The 20,545-nt window shown below is 47.9% G+C and overlaps 1 protein-coding gene across 1 annotated transcript in view; it reads left to right on the forward strand.

Moving 5' to 3' along the window:
• Nucleotides 1–301: 301 nt before the first annotated feature.
• TRIM62 (tripartite motif containing 62) overlaps nucleotides 302–20,545 on the forward strand; it is a 171,538-nt gene continuing 151,294 nt past the window's right edge. The window contains exon 1 of the mRNA XM_073656036.1: nucleotides 302–438. The gene's annotated coding sequence lies outside the window, so the exon portion shown is untranslated. The remainder of the gene's footprint in view (nucleotides 439–20,545) is intronic.

Genomic DNA, 20,545 nt, shown 5'->3' on the forward strand with positions numbered 1-20,545 from the left:
GCGAAGCCACCGGGCACAGAGGAGCCACCGCCGGGGCCAGCGAAGCCACCACCGGGCACAGAGGAGCCACCACCGGTCACAGAGAAGCCACCACCGGGCACAGAGGAGCCACCGCTGGGGCCAGCGAAGCTACCACCGGGCACAGAGGAGCCACCGCCGGGCACAGAGGAGCCACCACGGGGCACAGAGGAGGCACCGCCGGGCACAGAGGAGCCACCGCCGGGCACAGCAGAGCCACCACCGGGCACAGAGGAGCCACCACCGGGCACAGAGAAGCCACCACCGGGCACAGAGGAGCCACCGCCGGGCACAGTAGAGCCACCACCGGGGCCAGCGAAGCCACCACCGGGCACAGAGGAGCCACCGCCGGGCACAGCGGAGCCATCACCGGTCACAACGGAGCCTGTCGGTCGCAGCGGATCCACTGCCACCGGACACGTAATATACCAGGGGAGGGTGTTTGATATAACCTGTGGGGTAGGTTGGATATTATATTTCGGGGGCAGGTGTGATATACCGGGGGCAGGTTACATATTATATACCGGGGGCAGGTGTGATATACCGGGGGCAGGTTACATATTATATACCGGGGGCAGGTGTGATATACCGTGGGCAGGTTACATATTATATATCGGGGGCAGGTGTGATATACCGGGGGCAGGTTACATATTATATATGAGGGGCAGGTGGAATATGCAGGGGGCAGGTTACATATTATACATCGGGGGCAGGTTACATATTATACATCGGGGGCAGGTTACATAATATACATCGGGGTCAGGTGTGATATACCGGGGGCAGGTTACATATTATACATCGGGGGCAGGTGTGATATACCGGGGGCGGGTTACATATTATATATTGGGGGCAGGTGTGATTTACCGGGGGCAGGTGTTATATACCGGGGGCTGGTTACATATTATATATCGGGGTCAGGTGTGATATACCGGGGGCAGGTTACATATTATATATCGGGGGCAGGTGTGATATACCGGGGGCAGGTTACATATTATATATCGGGGTCAGGTGTGATATACCGGGGTCAGGTTACATATTATATATCGGGGTCAGGTGTGATATACCGGGGTCAGGTTACATATTATATATCGGGGGCAGGTGTGATATACCGGGAGCAGCTTACATATTATATATCGGGGGCAGATGTGACATACCGGGGGCAGGTTACATATTATATATGAGGGGCAGGTGGAATATGCAGGGGGCAGGTTACATATTATACATCGGGGGCAGGTTACATAATATACATCGGGGTCAGGTGTGATATACCGGGGGCAGGTTACATATTATACATCGGGGCCAGGTGTGATATACCGGGGGCGGGTTACATATTATATATTGGGGGCAGGTGTGATATACCGGGGGCAGGTGTTATATACCGGGGGCTGGTTACATATTATATATCGGGGGCAGGTGTGATATACCGGGGGCAGCTTACATATTATATATCGGGGGTCAGGTGTGATATACCGGGGGCGGGTTACATATTATATATTGGGGGCAGGTGTGATATACCGGGGGCAGGTTACATATTATATATCAGGGTCAGGTGTGATATACCGGGGTCAGGTTACATATTATATATCGGGGGCAGGTGTGATATACCGGGGGCAGGTTACATATTATATATCAGGGGTCAGGTGTGATATACCGGGGGCGGGTTACATATTATATATTGGGGGCAGGTGTGATATACCGGGGGCAGGTGTTATATACCGGGGGCTGGTTACATATTATATATCGGGGTCAGGTGTGATATACCGGGGGCAGGTTACATATTATATATCGGGGGCAGGTGTGATATACCGGGGGCAGGTTACATATTATATATCGGGGTCAGGTGTGATATACCGGGGGCAGGTTACATATTATATATCAGGGTCAGGTGTGATATACCAGGGTCAGGTTACATATTATATATCGGGGGGTAGGTGTGATATACCGGGGGCAGGTTACATATTATATATCGGGAACAGGTGTGATATACCGGGGGCAGGTTACATATTATATATCGGGGGCAGGTGTGATATACCGGGGGCAGGTTACATATTATATATCGGGGGCAGGTGTGATATACCGGGGGCGGGTTACATATTATATATCGGGAACAGGTGTGATATACCGGGAGCAGGTTACATATTATATATCGGGGGCAGGTGTGATATACCGGGGGCAGGTTACATATTATATATGGGGGCAGGTGTGATATATCGGGGGCAGGTTACATATTATATATCGGGGGCAGGTGTGATATACCGGGGGCAGGTTACATATTATATATCGGGGGGCAGGTGTGATATATCGAGGGCAGGTGTGATATACCGGGGGGCAGGTTACATATTATATATCGGGAACAGGTGTGATATACCGGGGACAGGTTACATATTATATATCGGGGGTCAGGTGTGATATACAGGGGGCAAGTTGCATATTATATATCGGGGCCAGGTGTGATATACCGGGGGCAGGTTACATATTATATATCGGGGACAGGTGTGATATACCGGGGGCTGGTTACATATTATATATCGGGGGCAGGTGTGATATACCGGGGGCATGTTACATATTATATATCGGGGGCAGGTGTGATATGCAGGGGGCAGGTTACATATTATATATCGGGGGCAGGTGTGATATACCGGGGGCAGGTTACATATTATATATCGGGGGCAGGTGTGATATACCGGGGACAGGTTACATATTATATATCGGGGGCAGGTGTGATATACCGGGGGCAGGTTACATATTATATATCGGGGGTAGGTGTGATATACCGGGGGCAGGTTACATATTATATATCGGGGGCAGGTGTGATATACCGGGGGCAGGTTACATATTATACATCGGGTGCAGGTGTGATATACCGGGGACAGGTTACATATTATATATCGGGGGCAGGTGTGATATACCGGGGGCAGGTGTGATATACCGGGGGCAGGTTACATATTATATACCGGGGGCAGGTTACATATTATATATCGGGGGTCAGGTGTGATATACCGGGGGCAGGTTACATATTATATATCGGGGGTCAGGTGTGATATACCGGGGGCGGGTTACATATTATATATCGGGGTCAAGTGTGATATACCGGGGGCAGGTTACATATTATATATCGGGGGTCAGGTGTAATATACCGGGGGCAGGTTACATATTATATATCGGGGGCAGGGGTGATATACCAGGGGCAGGTTACATATTATACATCGGGGGCAGGGGTGATATACCGGGGGCAGGTTACATATTATATATCGGGGGTCAGGTGTGATATACCGTGGGCAGGTTAGATATTATATATCGGGGCCAGGTGTGATATACCGGGGGCAGGTTACATATTATATACGGGGGGGCAGGTGTGATATACCGTGGGCAGGTTACATATTATATATCGGGGGTCAGGTGTGATATACCCGGGGCAGGTTACATATTATATATCAGGAGTCAGGTGTGATATACCGGGGGCAGGTTACATATTATATATCGGGGGTCAGGTGTGATATACCGGGGGCAGGTTACATATTATATATCGGGGGTCAGGTGTGATATACCGGGGGCAGGTTACATATTATATATCGGGGGTCAGGTATGATATACCGGGGGTAGGTTAGATATTATATATCGGGGGCAGGTGTGATATACCGGGGGCAGGTTACATATTATATATCAGGGGTCAGGTGTGATATACCGGGGGCGGGTTACATATTATATATTGGGGGCAGGTGTGATATACCGGGGGCAGGTGTTATATACCGGGGGCTGGTTACATATTATATATCGGGGTCAGGTGTGATATACCGGGGGCAGGTTACATATTATATATCGGGGGCAGGTGTGATATACCGGGGGCAGGTTACATATTATATATCGGGGTCAGGTGTGATATACCGGGGGCAGGTTACATATTATATATCAGGGTCAGGTGTGATATACCAGGGTCAGGTTACATATTATATATCGGGGGGCAGGTGTGATATACCGGGGGCAGGTTACATATTATATATCGAGGTCAGGTGTGATATACCGGGGGCTGGTTACATATTATATATCGGGGTCAGGTGTGATATACCGGGGGCAGGTTACATATTATATATCGGGAACAGGTGTGATATACCGGGGGCAGGTTACATATTATATATCGGGGGCAGGTGTGATATACCGGGGGCAGGTTACATATTATATATCGGGGGCAGGTGTGATATACCGGGGGCGGGTTACATATTATATATCGGGAACAGGTGTGATATACCGGGAGCAGGTTACATATTATATATCGGGGGCAGGTGTGATATACCGGGGGCAGGTTACATATTATATATGGGGGCAGGTGTGATATATCGGGGGCAGGTTACATATTATATATCGGGGGCAGGTGTGATATACCGGGGGCAGGTTACATATTATATATCGGGGGGCAGGTGTGATATATCGAGGGCAGGTGTGATATACCGGGGGGCAGGTAACATATTATATATCGGGGGCAGGTGTGATATACCGGGGGCAGGTTACATATTATATATCGGGAACAGGTGTGATATACAGGGGGCAATTTACATATTATATATCGGGGCCAGGTGTGATATACCGGGGGCAGGTTACATATTATATATCGGGGACAGGTGTGATATACCGGGGGCTGGTTACATATTATATATCGGGGGCAGGTGTGATATACCGGGGGCAGGTTACATATTATATATCGGGGGCAGGTGTGATATGCAGGGGGCAGGTTACATATTATATATCGGGGGCAGGTGTGATATACCGGGGGCAGGTTACATATTATATATCGGGGGCAGGTGTGATATACCGGGGACAGGTTACATATTATATATCGGGGTCAGGTGTGATATACCGGGGGCAGGTTACATATTATATATCGGGGGCAGGTGTGATATACCGGGGGCAGGTTACATATTATATATCGGGGGCAGGTGTGATATACCGGGGGCAGGTTACATATTATACATCGGGTGCAGGTGTGATATACCGGGGACAGGTTACATATTATATATCGGGGGCAGGTGTGATATACCGGGGGCAGGTTACATATTATATATCGGGGGCAGGTGTGATATACCGGGGGCAAGTTACATATTATATATCGGGGGTCAGGTGTGATATACCGGGGGCGGGTTACATATTATATATCGGGGGCAAGTGTGATATACCGGGGGCAGGTTACATATTATATATCGGGGGTCAGGTGTAATATACCGGGGGCAGGTTACATATTATATATCGGGGGCAGGGGTGATATACCAGGGGCAGGTTACATATTATACATCGGGGGCAGGGGTGATATACCGGGGGCAGGTTACATATTATATATCGGGGGTCAGGTGTGATATACCGTGGGCAGGTTAGATATTATATATCGGGGCCAGGTGTGATATACCGGGGGCAGGTTACATATTATATAGGGGGGGGCAGGTGTGATATACCGTGGGCAGGTTACATATTATATATCGGGGGTCAGGTGTGATATACCCGGGGCAGGTTACATATTATATATCAGGAGTCAGGTGTGATATACCGGGGGCAGGTTACATATTATATATCGGGGGTCAGGTGTGATATACCGGGGGCAGGTTACATATTATATATCGGGGGTCAGGTGTGATATACCGGGGGCAGGTTACATATTATATATCGGGGGTCAGGTGTGATATACCGGGGGTAGGTTAGATATTATATATCGGGGACAGGTGTGATATACCGGGGGCAGGTTACATATTATATATCGGGGGCAGGTGTGATATACCGGGGGCGGGTTACATATTATATATCGGGAACAGGTGTGATATACCGGGAGCAGGTTACATATTATATATCGGGGGTCAGGTGTGATATACAGGGGGCAGGTTACATATTATATATCGGGGGCAGGTGTGATATACCGGGGGCAGGTTACATATTATATATCGGGGGCAGGTGTGATATACCGGGGGCAGGTTACATATTATATATCGGGGGGCAGGTGTGATATATCGAGGGCAGGTGTGATATACCGGGGGGCAGGTAACATATTATATATCGGGGGCAGGTGTGATATACCGGGGGCAGGTTACATATTATATATCGGTAACAGGTGTGATATACAGGGGGCAAGTTACATATTATATATCGGGGCCAGGTGTGATATACCGGGGGCAGGTTACATATTATATATCGGGGACAGGTGTGATATACCGGGGGCTGGTTACATATTATATATCGGGGGCAGGTGTGATATACCGGGGGCAGGTTACATATTATATATCGGGGGCAGGTGTGATATGCAGGGGGCAGGTTACATATTATATATCGGGGCCAGGTGTGATATACCGGGGGCAGGTTACATATTATATATCGGGGGCAGGTGTGATATACCGGGGACAGGTTACATATTATATATCGGGGGCAGGTGTGATATACCGGGGGCAGGTGTGATATACCGGGGGCAGGTTACATATTATATATCGGGGGAAGGTGTGATATACCGGGGGCAGGTTACATATTATACATCGGGTGCAGGTGTGATATACCGGGGACAGGTTACATATTATATATCGGGGGCAGGTGTGATATACCGGGGGCAGGTTACATATTATATATCGGGGGCATGTGTGATATACCGGGGGCAGGTTACATATTATATATCGGGGGCAGGTGTGATTTACGGGGGGCAGGTTACATATTATATATCGGGGTCAGGTGTGATATACCGGGGGCAGGTTACATATTATATATCAGGGTCAGGTGTGATATACCAGGGTCAGGTTACATATTATATTTCGGGGGGCAGGTGTGATATACCGGGGGCAGGTTACATATTATATATCGGGAACAGGTGTGATATACCGGGGGCAGGTTACATATTATATATCGGGGGCAGGTGTGATATACCGGGGGCAGGTTACATATTATATATCGGGGGCAGGTGTGATATACCGGGGGCGGGTTACATATTATATATCGGGAACAGGTGTGATATACCGGGAGCAGGTTACATATTATATATCGGGGGCAGGTGTGATATACCGGGGGCAGGTTACATATTATATATGGGGGCAGGTTTGATATATCGGGGGCAGGTTACATATTATATATCGGGGGCAGGTGTGATATACCGGGGGCAGGTTACATATTATATATCGGGGGGCAGGTGTGATATATCGAGGGCAGGTGTGATATACCGGGGGGCAGGTAACATATTATATATCGGGGGCAGGTGTGATATACCGGGGGCAGGTTACATATTATATATCGGGAACAGGTGTGATATACAGGGGGCAAGTTACATATTATATATCGGGGCCAGGTGTGATATACCGGGGGCAGGTTACATATTATATATCGGGGACAGGTGTGATATACCGGGGGCTGGTTACATATTATATATCGGGGGCAGGTGTGATATACCGGGGGCAGGTTACATATTATATATCGGGGGCAGGTGTGATATGCAGGGGGCAGGTTACATATTATATATCGGGGGCAGGTGTGATATACCGGGGGCAGGTTACATATTATATATCGGGGGCAGGTGTGATATACCGGGGACAGGTTACATATTATATATCGGGGGCAGGTGTGATATACCGGGGGCAGGTTACATATTATATATCGGGGGCAGGTGTGATATACCGGGGGCAGGTTACATATTATACATCGGGTGCAGGTGTGATATACCGGGGACAGGTTACATATTATATATCGGGGGCAGGTGTGATATACCGGGGGCAGGTGTGATATACCGGGGGCAGGTTACATATATACCGGGGGCAGGTTACATATTATATATCGGGGGTCAGGTGTGATATACCGGGGGCAAGTTACATATTATATATCGGGGGTCAGGTGTGATATACCGGGGGCGGGTTACATATTATATATCGGGGGCAAGTGTGATATACCGGGGGCAGGTTACATATTATATATCGGGGGTCAGGTGTAATATACCGGGGGCAGGTTACATATTATATATCGGGGGCAGGGGTGATATACCAGGGGTAGGTTACATATTATATATCGGGGGCAGGTGTGATATACCGGGGGCAGGTTACATATTATATATCGGGGGCATGTGTGATATACCGGGGGCAGGTTACATATTATATATCGGGGGCAGGTGTGATATACCGGGGACAGGTTACATATTATATATTGGGGGCAGGTGTGATATACCGGGGGCAGGTTACATATTATATATCGGGGGCAGGTGTGATATACCGGGGGCAGGTTACATATTATATGTCGGGGGCAGGTTACATATTATACATCGGGTGCAGGTGTGATATACCGGGGGCTGGTTACATATTATACATCGGGGGCAGGTGTGATATACCGGGGGCTGGTTACATATTATACATCGTGGGTCATGTGTGATATACCGGGGGCAGGTAACATATTATATATCGGGGGCAGGTATGATATACCGGGGGCAGGTAACATATTATATATCGGGGCCAGGTGTGATATACCGGGGGCAGGTTAGATATTATATATGAGGGGCAGGTGTGATATACCGGGGGAAGGTTACATATTATATATCTGGGGCAGGTGTGATTTACCGGGGGCAGGTTACATATTATATATGAGGGGCAGGTGTGATATACCGGGGGCGGGTTACATATTGTATATCGGGGGCAGGTGTGATATACCGGGGGCAGGTTACATATTATACATCGGGGGCAGGGGTGATATACCGGGGGCAGGTTACATATTATATATCGAGGGTCAGGTGTGATATACCGTGGGCAGGTTAGATATTATATATCGGGGCCAGGTGTGATATACCGGGTGCAGGTTACATATTATATATCGGGGTCAGGTGTGATATACCGGGGGCAGGTTACATATTATATATCGGGGGTCAGGTGTGATATACCGGGGGCAGGTTACATATTATATATCGGGGGTCAGGTGTGATATACCGGGGGCAGGTTACATATTATATATCGGGGGTCAGGTGTGAAATACCGGGGGCAGGTTACATATTATATATCGGGGGTCAGATGTGAAATACCGGGGGCAGGTTACATATTATATATCGGGGGTCAGGTGTGATATACCGGGGGCAGGTTACATATTATATATCGGGGGTCAGGTGTGATATACCGGGGGCAGGTTACATATTATATATCGGGGGTCAAGTGTGATATACCGGGGGCAGGTTACATATTATATATCGGGGGTCAAGTGTGATATACCGGGGGCAGGTTACATATTATATATCGGGGGTCAAGTGTGATATACCGGGGGCAGGTTACATATTATATATCGGGGGTCAGGTGTGATATACCGGGGGCGGGTTACATATTATATATCGGGGGCAGGTGTGATATACCGGGGGCAGGTTACATATTATATATCGGGGGTCAGGTGTAATATACCGGGGGCAGGTTACATATTATATATCGGGGGCAGGGGTGATATACCAGGGGTAGGTTACATATTATATATCGGGGGCAGGTGTGATATACCGGGGGCAGGTTACATATTATATATCGGGGGCATGTGTGATATACCGGGGGCAGGTTACATATTATATATCGGGGGCAGGTGTGATATACCGGGGACAGGTTACATATTATATATTGGGGGCAGGTGTGATATACCGGGGGCAGGTTACATATTATATATCGGGGGCAGGTGTGATATACCGGGGGCAGGTTACATATTATATATTGGGGGCAGGTGTGATATACCGGGGGCAGGTTACATATTATACATCGGGTGCAGGTGTGATATACCGGGGGCTGGTTACATATTATACATCGGGGGCAGGTGTGATATACCGGGGGCTGGTTACATATTATACATCGTGGGTCATGTGTGATATACCGGGGGCAGGTAACATATTATATATCTGGGCCAGGTGTGATATACCGGGGGCAGGTAACATATTATATATCGGGGGCAGGTATGATATACCGGGGGCAGGTAACATATTATATATCGGGGCCAGGTGTGATATACCGGGGGCAGGTTAGATATTATATATGAGGGGCAGGTGTGATATACCGGGGGAAGGTTACATATTATATATCTGGGGCAGGTGTGATTTACCGGGGGCAGGTTACATATTATATATGAGGGGCAGGTGTGATATACCGGGGGCGGGTTACATATTGTATATCGGGGGCAGGTGTGATATACCGGGGGCAGGTTACATATTATACATCGGGGGCAGGGGTGATATACCGGGGGCAGGTTACATATTATATATCGAGGGTCAGGTGTGATATACCGTGGGCAGGTTAGATATTATATATCGGGGCCAGGTGTGATATACCGGGGGCAGGTTACATATTATATATCGGGGTCAGGTGTGATATACCGGGGGCAGGTTACATATTATATATCGGGGGTCAGGTGTGATATACCGGGGGCAGGTTACATATTATATATCGGGGGTCAGGTGTGATATACCGGGGGCAGGTTACATATTATATATCGGGGGTCAGGTGTGAAATACCGGGGGCAGGTTACATATTATATATCGGGGGTCAGGTGTGAAATACCGGGGGCAGGTTACATATTATATATCGGGGGTCAGGTGTGATATACCGGGGGCAGGTTACATATTATATATCGGGGGTCAGGTGTGATATACCGGGGGCAGGTTACATATTATATATCGGGGGTCAAGTGTGATATACCGGGGGCAGGTTACATATTATATATCGGGGGTCAAGTGTGATATACCGGGGGCAGGTTACATATTATATATCGGGGGTCAGGTGTGATATACCGGGGGCGGGTTACATATTATATATCGGGGGCAGGTGTGATATACCGGGGGCAGGTTACATATTATATATCGGGGGTCAGGTGTAATATACCGGGGGCAGGTTACATATTATACATCGGGGGCAGGGGTGATATACCGGGGGCAGGTTACATATTATATATCGGGGGTCAGGTGTGATATACCGTGGGCAGGTTAGATATTATATATCTGGGCCAGGTGTGATATACCGGGGGCAGGTTACATATTATATACGGGGGGGCAGGTGTGATATACCGTGGGCAGGTTACATATTATATATCGGGGGTCAGGTGTGATATACCCGGGGCAGGTTACATATTATATATCAGGAGTCAGGTGTGATATACCGGGGGCAGGTTACATATTATATATCGGGGTCAGGTGTGATATACCGGGGGCAGGTTACATATTATATATCGGGGGTCAGGTGTGATATACCGGGGGCAGGTTACATATTATATATCGGGGGTCAGGTGTGATATGCCGGGGGTAGGTTAGATATTATATATCGGGGCCAGGTGTGATATACCGGGGGCAGGTTAGATATTATTTATCGGGGCCAGGTGTGAAATACCGGGGGAAGGTTACATATTATATATCGGGGGGCAGGTGTGATATACCGGGGGCAGGTTACATATTATACATCGGGGTCAGGTGTGATATACCGTGGGCAGGTTACATGTTATATATTGGGGTCAGGTGTGATATACCGGGGGAAGGTTACATATTATATATCGGGGTCAGGTGTGATATACCGGGGAAGGTTACATATTATATATCGGGGGTCAGGTGTGATATACCGGGGGAAGGTTACATATTATACATCGGGGTCAGGTGTGATATACCGGGGGAAGGTTACATATTATATATCGGGGGGCAGATGTGATATACCGGGGGCAGGTTACATGCTATATACCGGGGGCAGGTGTGATATACCGGGGGTAGGTTACATATTATATATCGGGGGTCAGGTGTGATACACCGGGGGCAGGTTAGATATTATAAATCGGGGGTCAGGTGTGATATACCGGGGTCAGGTGTGATATACCGGGGGCAGGTTACATGTTATATATTGGGGGCAGGTGTGATATACCGGGGGCAGGTGTGATATATTTGGGGCAGGTTACATGTTATATATTGGGGGCAGGTGTGATATACCGGGGGCAGGTTACATATTATATATCGGGGGCAGATGTGATATACCAGGGACAGGTTACATATTATATATCGGGGGCAGGTGTGATATACCGTGGGCAGGTTACATATTATACATCGGGGGCAGGTGTGATATACCGGGGGCAGGTTACATATTATACATCGGGGTCAGGTGTGAGATACCGGGGGCAAGTTACATATTATACATCGGGGGCAGGTGTGATATACCGGGGGCAGGTTACATATTATATATTGGGGGCAGGTGTGATATACCGTGGGCAGGTTACATATTATATATCGGGGGCAGGTGTGATATACCGAGGGCAGGTTACATATTATGCACCGGGGGCAGGTTACATATTATATATCGGGGGCAGGTGTGATATACCGGGGGCAGGTTACATATTATATATGAGGGGCAGGTGTGATATACCGGGGGCAGGTTACATATTACATACGGGGGGCAGGTGTGATATACCGGGGGCAGGTTACATATTATATATCGTGGGTCAGGTGTGATATACCGAGGGCAGGTTACATATTATATATCGTGGGTCAGGTGTGATATACCGAGGGCAGGTTACATATTATATATCGGGGGCAGGTGTGATATACCGGGGGCAGGTTACATATTATATATGAGGGGCAGGTGTGATATACCGGGTGCAGGTTACATATTATATACGGGGGGCAGGTGTGATATACCGGGGGCAGGTTACATATTATATATCGGGGGCAGGTGTGATATACCGGGGACAGGTTATATATTATATATCGGGGGTCAGGTGTGATATACCGGGGGCAGGTTACATATTATACATCGGGGGCAGGTGTGATATACCGGGGGCAGGTTACATATTATATATCGGGGGCAGGTGTGATATACCGGGGGCAGGTTACATATTATACATCGGGGGCAGGTGTGATATACCGGGGGCAGGTTACATATTATATATTGGGGGCAGGTGTGATATACCGTGGGCAGCTTACATATTATATATCGGGGGCAGGTGTGATATACCGAGGGCAGGTTACATATTATGCATCGGGGGCAGGTTACATATTATATATCGGGGGCAGGTGTGATATACCGGGGGCAGGTTACATCTTCTATATGAGGGGCAGGTGTGATATACCGGGGGCAGGTTACATATTATATACGGGGGGCAGGTGTGATATACCGGGGGCAGGTTACATATTATATATCGTGGGTCAGGTGTGATATACCGGGGGCAGGTAACATATTATATATTGGGGGCAGGTGTGATGTACCGGGGGCAGGTTACATATTATATATCAGGGGCAGGTGTGATATATCGGGGGCAGGTTACATATTATATATCGGGGTCAGGTGTGATATACCTTGGGCAGGTTACATATTATGCTGGGTCAGGTGTGATATACCGGGAGCAGGTTAATTATATACCGGGGGCAGGTTACATATTATATATCGGGGGCAGGTGTGATATACCGGGGGCAGGTTACATGTTATATATCGGGGGCAGGTGTGATATACCGGGGGCAGGTTACATATTATATATCGGGGGTCAGGTGTGATATACCGGGGGCAGGTTACATATTATATATTGGGGGCAGGTGTGATATACCGGGGACAGGTTACATATTATATATCGGGAACAGGTGTGATATGCCGGGGGCAGGTTACATATTATATATCGGGGGGCAGGTGTGATATACCGGGGGCAGGTTACATATTATATATCGGGGTCAGGTGTGATATACCGGGGGCAGGTTACATATTATATATCGGGGGCAGGTGTGATATACCGGGGGCAGGTTACATATTATATATCGGGGGCAGGTGTGATATACGGGGGGCAGGTTACATATTATATATCGGGGGCAGGTGTGATATACCGGGGACAGGTTACATATTATATATCGGGGGCAGGTGTGATATACCGGGGACAGGTTACATATTATATATCGGGGGCAGGTGTGATATACCGGGGGCAGGTTACATATTATATATCGGGGGTCAGGTGTGATATACCGGGGGCAGGTTACATATTATATATCGGGGGCAGGTGTGATATACCGGGGACAGGTTACATATTATATATCGGGAACAGGTGTGATATGCCGGGGGCAGGTTACATATTATATATCGGGGGGCAGGTGTGATATACCGGGGGCAGGTTACATATTATATATCGGGGTCAGGTGTGATATACCCTGGGGCAGGTTACATATTATATATCTGGGGCAGGTGTGATATACCGGGGGCAGGTTACATATTATATATCGGGGGCAGGTGTGATATACCGGGGACAGGTTACATATTATATATCGGGGGCAGGTGTGATATACCGGGGACAGGTTACATATTATATATCGGGGGCAGGTGTGATATACCGGGGGCAGGTTACATATTATATATCGGGGGTCAGGTGTGATATACCGGGGGCAGGTTACATATTATATATCGGGGGCAGGTGTGATATACCGGGGACAGGTTACATATTATATATCGGGAACAGGTGTGATATGCCGGGGGCAGGTTACATATTATATATCGGGGGGCAGGTGTGATATACCGGGGGCAGGTTACATATTATATATCGGGGTCAGGTGTGATATACCCTGGGGCAGGTTACATATTATATATCTGGGGCAGGTGTGATATACCGGGGGCAGGTTACATATTATATATCGGGGGCAGGTGTGATATACCGGGGGCAGGTTTCATATTATATATCGGGAACAGGTGTGATATACCGTGGACAGGTTACATATTATATATCGGGATCAGGTGTGATATACCGTGGACAGGTTACATATTATATATCGGGGGCAGGTGTGATATACCGTGGGCAGGTTACATATTATATATCGGGAACAGGTGTGATATACCGGGGGCAGGTTACATATTATATATCGGGAACAGGTGTGATATACCGTGGACAGGTTACATATTATATATCGGGGGCAGGTGTGATATACCGTGGGCAGGTTACACATTATATATCGTGGGCAGGTGTGATATGCCGGGGGCAGGTTACATATTATATATCGGGGGCAGCTGTGATATACCGTGGACAGGTTACATATTATATATCGGGAACAGGTGTGATATACCGGGGGCAGGTTACATATTATATATCGGGGGTCAGGTGTGATATACCGGGGGCAGGTTACATATTATATATCGGGGGCAGGTGTGATATACCGGGGGCAGGTTACATATTATATATCGGGGGTCAGGTGTGATATACCGGGGGCAGGTTACATATTATATATCGGTGGCAGGTGTGATAAACCGTGGACAGGTTACATATTATATATCGGGATCAGGTGTGATATACCGTGGGCAGGTTACACATTATATATCGTGGGCAGGTGTGATAAGCCGGGGGCAGGTTTCATATTATATATCGGGGTCAGGTGTGATATACCGGGGGCAGGTTACATATTATATGTCGGGGTCAGGTGTGATATACAGGGGGCAGGTTACATATTATATATCGGAGGCAGGTGTGATATACCGGGGGCAGGTTACATATTATATATCGGGGGCAGGTGTGATATACCGGGGGCAGGTTACATATTATATATCGGGGGGCAGGTGTGATATACAGGGGGCAGGTTACATATTATATATCGGGGTCAGGTGTGATATACAGGGGGCAGGTTACATATTATATATCGGGGTCAGGTGTGATATACAGGGGGCAGGTTACATATTATATATCGGGGGCAGGTGTGATATACCGAGGGCAGGTTACATATTATATATCGGGGGCAGGTGTGATATACCGGAGGCAGGTTACATATTATATATCGGAGGTCAGGTGTGATATACCGGGGGCAGGTTACATATTATATATCGGGGGCAGGTGTGATATACCGGGGGCAGGTTACATATTATATATCGGGAACAGGTGTGATATACCGTGGACAGGTTACATATTATATATCGGGGGCAGGTGTGATATACCGTGGGCAGGTTACACATTATATATCGTGGGCAGGTGTGATATGCCGGGGGCAGGTTACATATTATATATCGGGGGGCAGGTGTGATATACCGGGGGCAGGTTACATATTATATATCGGGGGGCAGGTGTGATATACCGGGGGCAGGTTACATATTATATATCGGGGGCAGGTGTGATATACCGGGGGCAGGTTACATATTATATATCGGGATCAGGTGTGATATACCGTGGGCACGTTACACATTATATATCGTGGGCAGGTGTGATATGCCGGGGGCAGGTTACATATTATATTTCGGGGGCAGGTGTGATATACCGGGGGCAGGTTACATATTATATTTCGGGGGCAGGTGTGATATACCGGGGGCAGGTTACATATTATATATCGGGGTCAGGTGTAATATACAGGGGGCAGGTTACATATTATATATCGGGGGGCAGGTGTGATATACCGGGGGCAGGTTACATATTATATATCGAGGTCAGGTGTGATATACAGGGGGCAGGTTACACATTATATATCGGGGTCAGGTGTGATATACCGGGGGCAGGTTACATATTATATATCGGGGGACAGGTGTGATATACAGGGGGCAGGTTACATATTATATATCGGGGGCAGGTGTGATATACCGGGGGCAGGTTACATTTTATATATCAGGGGCAGGTGTGATATACCGGGGGCAGGTTACATATTATACATCGGGGGGTCAGGTGTGATATACCGGGTGCAGGTTACATATTATACATCGGGGGGTCAGGTGTGATATACCGGGGGCAGGTTACATATTATATATCGGGGGCAGGTGTGATATACAGGGGGCAGGTTACATATTATATATCGGGGGCAGGTGTGATATACCGAGGGCAGGTTAAATATTATATATCGGGGGCAGGTGTGATATACCGGGGGCAGGTTACATATTATATATCGGGGGTCAGGTGTGATATACCGGGGGCAGGTTACATATTATATATCGGGGGCAGGTGTGATATACAGGGGGCAGGTTACATATTATATATCGGGGGCAGGTGTGATATATCGGGGGCAGGTTACATATTATATATCGGGGTCAGGTGTGATATACAGGGGGCAGGTTACATATTATATATCGGGGGCAGGTGTGATATACCGGGGTCAGGTTACATATTATATATCGGGGGCAGGTGTGATATACCGGGGGCAGGTTACATATTATATATCGGGGGCAGGTGTGATATACCGGGGGCAGGTTACATATTATATATCGGGGGCAGGTGTGATATACCGGGGGCAGGTTACATATTATATATCGGGGTCAGGTGTGATATACCGGGGTCAGGTTACATATTATATATCGGGGGCAGGTGTGATATACCGGGGGCAGGTTACATTTTATATAACGGGGACAGGTGTGATATACCGGGGTCAGGTTACATATTATATACCGGGGGCAGGTGTGATATACCGGGGGCAGGTTACATATTATATAGCGGGGGCAGGTGTGATATACCGGGGGCAGGTTACATATTATATATCGTGGGCAGGTGTGATATACCGGGGGCAGGTAACATATTATATATCGGGGGCAGGTGTGATATACCGGGGGCAGGTTACAGATTATATATCGGGGGCAGGTGTGATATACCGGGGGCAGGTTACATATTATATATCGGGGTCAGGTGTGATATACTGGGGTCAGGTTACATATTATATATCGGGGTCAGGTGTGATATACCGGGGTCAGGTTACATATTATATATCGGGGGCAGGTGTGATATACCGGGGGCAGGTTACATATTATATATCGGGGTCAGGTGTGATATACAGGGGGCATGTTACATATTATATATCGGGGGCAGGTGTGATATACCGGGGGCAGGTTACATATTATATATCGGGGTCAGGTGTGATATACCGGGGGCAGGTTACATATTATATATCGGGGCAGGTGTGATATACCGGGGGCAGGTTACATATTATATATCGGGGGCAGGTGTGATATACCGGGGACAGGTTACATATTATATATCGGAGGCAGGTGTGATATACCGGGGGCAGGTTACATATTATATATCGGAGGTCAGGTGTGATATACCGGGGGCGGGTTACATATTATATATCGGGATCAGGTGTGATATACCGTGGGCAGGTTACACATTATATATCGTGGGCAGGTGTGATATGCCGGGGGTAGGTTACATATTATATATCGGGGGCAGGTTACATATTATATATCGGAGGTCAGGTGTGATATACCGGGGGCGGGTTACATATTATATATCGGGATCAGGTGTGATATACCGTGGGCAGGTTACACATTATATATCGTGGGCAGGTGTGATATGCCGGGGGTAGGTTACATATTATATATCGGGGGCAGGTGTGATATACCGGGGGCAGGTTACATATTATATATCGGGTTCAGGTGTGATATACCGGGGGCAGGTTACATATTATATATCGGGGGGCAGGTGTGATATACCGGGGGCAGGTTACATATTATATATCGGGGGCAGGTGTGATATACCGGGGGCAGGTTACATATTATATATCGGGATCAGGTGTGATATACCGTGGGCAGGTTACACATTATATATCGTGGGCAGGTGTGATATGCCGGGGGCAGGTTACATATTATATTTCGGGGGCAGGTGTGATATACCGGGGGCAGGTTACATATTATATTTCGGGGGCAGGTGTGATATACCGGGGGCAGGTTACATATTATATATCGGGGTCAGGTGTAATATACAGGGGGCAGGTTACATATTATATATCGGGGGGCAGGTGTGATATACCGGGGGCAGGTTACATATTATATATCGAGGTCAGGTGTGATATACAGGGGGCAGGTTACACATTATATATCGGGGTCAGGTGTGATATACCGGGGGCAGGTTACATATTATATATCGGGGGACAGGTGTGATATACAGGGGGCAGGTTACATATTATATATCGGGGGCAGGTGTGATATACCGGGGGCAGGTTACATTTTATATATCGGGGGCAGGTGTGATATACCGGGGGCAGGTTACATATTATACATCGGGGGGTCAGGTGTGATATACCGGGTGCAGGTTACATATTATACATCGGGGGGTCAGGTGTGATATACCGGGGGCAGGTTACATATTATATATCGGGGGCAGGTGTGATATACAGGGGGCAGGTTACATATTATATATCGGGGGCAGGTGTGATATACCGAGGGCAGGTTACATATTATATATCGGGGGCAGGTGTGATATACCGGGGGCAGGTTACATATTATATATCGGGGGTCAGGTGTGATATACCGGGGGCAGGTTACATATTATATATCGGGGGCAGGTGTGATATACAGGGGGCAGGTTACATATTATATATCGGGGGCAGGTGTGATATATCTGGGGCAGGTTACATATTATATATCGGGGTCAGGTGTGATATACAGGGGGCAGGTTACATATTATATATCGGGGGCAGGTGTGATATACCGGGGGCAGGTTACATATTATATATCGGGGGCAGGTGTGATATACCGGGGGCAGGTTACATATTATATATCGGGGGCAGGTGTGATATACCGGGGGCAGGTTACATATTATATATCGGGGTCAGGTGTGATATACCGGGGTCAGGTTACATATTATATATCGGGGGCAGGTGTGATATACCGGGGGCAGGTTACATTTTATATAACGGGGACAGGTGTGATATACCGGGGTCAGGTTACATATTATATACCGGGGGCAGGTGTGATATACCGGGGGCAGGTTACATATTATATAGCGGGGGCAGGTGTGATATACCGGGGGCAGGTTACATATTATATATCGTGGGCAGGTGTGATATACCGGGGGCAGGTAACATATTATATATCGGGGGCAGGTGTGATATACCGGGGGCAGGTTACATATTATATATCGGGGGCAGGTGTGATATACCGGGGGCAGGTTACATATTATATATCGGGGTCAGGTGTGATATACTGGGGTCAGGTTACATATTATATATCGGGGTCAGGTGTGATATACCGGGGTCAGGTTACATATTATATATCGGGGGCAGGTGTGATATACCGGGGGCAGGTTACATATTATATATCGGGGTCAGGTGTGATATACAGGGGGCATGTTACATATTATATATCGGGGGCAGGTGTGATATACCGGGGGCAGGTTACATATTATATATCGGGGTCAGGTGTGATATACCGGGGGCAGGTTACATATTATATATCGGGGCAGGTGTGATATACCGGGGGCAGGTTACATATTATATATCGGGGGCAGGTGTGATATACCGGGGACAGGTTACATATTATATATCGGAGGCAGGTGTGATATACCGGGGGCAGGTTACATATTATATATCGGAGGTCAGGTGTGATATACCGGGGGCGGGTTACATATTATATATCGGGATCAGGTGTGATATACCGTGGGCAGGTTACACATTATATATCGTGGGCAGGTGTGATATGCCGGGGGTAGGTTACATATTATATATCGGGGGCAGGTTACATATTATATATCGGAGGTCAGGTGTGATATACCGGGGGCGGGTTACATATTATATATCGGGATCAGGTGTGATATACCGTGGGCAGGTTACACATTATATATCGTGGGCAGGTGTGATATGCCGGGGGTAGGTTACATATTATATATCGGGGGCAGGTGTGATATACCG

This window comes from Phyllobates terribilis, unplaced genomic scaffold (genome assembly GCF_046119375.1).
Source record: "Phyllobates terribilis strain yellow unplaced genomic scaffold, ASM4611937v1 Scaffold_12__6_contigs__length_324123572, whole genome shotgun sequence".
NCBI lineage: Eukaryota > Metazoa > Chordata > Amphibia > Anura > Dendrobatidae > Phyllobates > Phyllobates terribilis.